The sequence below is a fragment of the Tamandua tetradactyla genome, chromosome 20 (genome assembly GCF_023851605.1).
Source record: "Tamandua tetradactyla isolate mTamTet1 chromosome 20, mTamTet1.pri, whole genome shotgun sequence".
NCBI classification, from domain to species: Eukaryota; Metazoa; Chordata; class Mammalia; order Pilosa; family Myrmecophagidae; genus Tamandua; species Tamandua tetradactyla.
The window spans coordinates 7,530,547-7,533,638 of NC_135346.1; the positions used below are offsets into that span (position 1 = coordinate 7,530,547).

General features: G+C 37.5%; 1 non-coding gene across 1 annotated transcript; it reads right to left on the reverse strand.

Annotated features, from left to right (window-relative positions):
* Positions 1 to 292: 292 nt before the first annotated feature.
* TRNAS-GCU (transfer RNA serine (anticodon GCU)) lies at positions 293 to 363 on the reverse strand. Its single transcript has one exon. It is a non-coding gene; the product is annotated as a tRNA-Ser (tRNA).
* Positions 364 to 3,092: the final 2,729 nt, after the last annotated feature.

Consider the following 3,092-nt stretch of genomic DNA (forward strand, 5'->3'; position numbering starts at 1 on the left):
GGCTGCCCTGCGCGTGAACTTTATAAACATGACAGACAGACAGATTCTGCCTTCGTGGGGCTTATCCTCTGGTGGGATAAAACGGATCAGATCACCTAGAAACCATTTGAAGAAAATGACCCTTTAGTGGAGCTCTTCTCTCTGAGTCATTTCCAATGATGCTTTGGGAAGAGCCTTCTGTTTTTTTATGTGCTGTATGGCAGGGGTCACATTTCCTTTTCCGTGTGAGCATCCCGTTACTGCAGCACCATTTGTGGAATTGTTTGTTTTTGTTGGTTTGTTTTTTGGGAAGTGCATGGGCTGGGAATCGAACCCAGGTCTCCCGCATAGCAGGTAAGAATTCTACCGCTGAACTACCCGTGCACCCTCTGGAAGGAGTCTGTTTAATAAGAGCTTGTATGTATTTTTCGTTGGTGTTCTGTTCTCTTTCATTGTTTGTGGAAAGGCATAATATATATATAAATGTATATATAAAGACATATATATATATAATTATGTCATATATATCTGACATGTAAATCCAGTGTAATAAACCTTAGGAAGTGAGCTATATGAGAGGTTGTGAATGTTTAATTAGAAATCTGAGAATGTTGCAGTGAATGAAACCTTAGGCGTGATCTCATCCGGTTGCCTCATTTGACAGATGAGCTGCAGAGATCAGACTTAGCTTCCACGCCTGTTTGAGCTCTTCAGTGTCCTCTTAACAGGCCTCCCGATTCCCATCACAGCTTTGAGGTGATACTACATATTTCATACTAAAGTCTAAGGTCTGGTAGCTGCAAATATGGATAAACTGAACCCAGGCATGAAAAATAAGGACGTATTTGTTTATAAAAACGTGAATTTATAAATCACAACATTAGCTATTTTTGAAAAATCATGCACACACTTTTAGCTAATGAGACACATGTACTATTTGGTACAGATTTCTGGGAGGGTTTTGACGTGCTCTGTTCTCTGCTTTCTCGACTCATTGCGTTCCTTAGTAAGGGGAGCGTTTACTTTAGTGCCTGCGCTGCAGTGTGAGTGCCTGAGTGAGGAACTCAGGGTCTTGTGTCGGAGGCCACGGAATAAGTGGGGACCCCCATTTTCGCTCTGCTAAGGCTCATGCTTATGAAGCCCAATTGTTGGTATTAGGCAGGGTTTATCCTAATCTGATTGTTTACTTCCCTTTGTTACAACCAGATGGAAATCTGACGAAAACTGGGCTAGCTTCTTTTCCCCTGGCTGCCTCCGCTTTTCCACCACAGTTCTCTGCAGATTCCTCCCCTCACCCTCTATGTGAGTGTTTTCTGCACGTGGGCCACGTGGGTGACACGTGTGAGGTATGGCCACTTCACAGCGTTCATCTGCTCTGCGAGGAAGTGCTAATCTCAGCGTTCAAAAGGAAAGCCCATATTCCCAGGTGCTGGGGATTGGGGTATGGACATATTTGGGGGCTGTTACCCTACCTACTGTCCACCCAATTAAGACCTTCATGCACAGATGCTGTTTCTTTTAGAACTGAATGTTGTTTGAATTCCAGTCTTATGGAATTGTCCAGTCATATTGAAGTGTCCAGTCATATTGAATTGTGCAGTCATGCTGAAGTGAAAATATTTGGATTCGTTGATCTAAATCATCCTGAAAGATAAAACTTTAATGCCTCATAATGAGCTTGAAAGATATACATGTATTGCTTTTATAGTTATTTATGTCTACTTTGTAGATTTTTGGCAAAACTATTTATTTGTATAACCTCTTAGATCTACTTAACTGCTAAAGTTGGTAATTTACTTCACATGCAGCCTTAATGATTGCCTAGTGAACTTTAGGTATTCAGAAATATATTGTGATTTTTTTTAAAATGGTGCATCGGTTTAGGGAATGCTAGGAAGCATAACTTTAATCAAAGCAGTATGTAACAATGCATTTTTTCCTCCTGTGAATTCTAGTGCAGTTTTGTGATCTCAGATTATTAAAAATAAGGAAGTGGATTTTCGCCATCCTGAGCTGGACCTACTTTCTAAGTTCTCTGTAAAAGGAAGTTAACTGACGAGCTATTCTTATCTTAGATTTAAAGTTCATTCACAATGGCCGAAGGACAAGGTTAAGTCAAGCCTGTCAATCAGTAAGGCAGATTGAATGGCCATTTTCTAAGCCCACCTTATCCAAACCGAAGGAAGAGAGACTAAGGATAAAATATTACATATTTAAGATGCATACTTGAAAAATCTATTCTAAATGCTTTTGCTTATAATGTGTATATCTTTCATCAAAATTATTAACCAGTTATGTAATTATATTTTTGACAAGTTTCTTGTCATAGTTTTGAAGTTATTGTATAACTTTATTCATTTCTAATTTATTTAATTCTGCATGTCATGTTTCCAAAAATAAAGAAACGTTCACTAAAGTGAGCTCTAACTTAAACTAATGATCTCCTGTACCTACAGTGTAGATATGCACCCTTGATAATTTTATGATCATCTCAGGATTGACAAAAATAATATAAGAAAATATTAAGAAATTTGACTACAAAATAATTAGTACCTTATATGAGACAAAAATAAAAACCTGTAATGTTAAAAGGCAAACATCAATTGGGAAAATTTTTGTAACTTTCATAAAAAGATGTTATATTCTTGGGCCACGGTGGCTTAGCAGGCAAGAATGCTTGCCTGCCATGCCAGAGGAACCGGGTTCGATTCCCGGTGCCTGCCCATGTAAAAAAAAAGAAAATTCAACAAATGGTGCTACAATAGCAGGATACTCACATGGAAAATAATGAAATGTGACCCTGCCATACAGCATACAAAAACAAAAAACAACAATAACAAAAAGATATTATGTTCTTTTTTTACAAAAAGACCTGTTACCAGTTAGTTATACAAAGGTAATTTTTTTCCCATTACAAATATGGGTAAATAGGAAGTGATCAGGCATTTATCAAAAAGAGGAATGCACATGATCATAGGATGAAAAAAATCGTTCAAAATTATTAATCATTTAAAGATGCAAATAAAAATAGGAAACTACCAATGTTTACAGTATTTGCCAATTAAAAAGAAAAGGCAATCTGCTGTAGTATTCTTGGGATATGTGAATTGGTA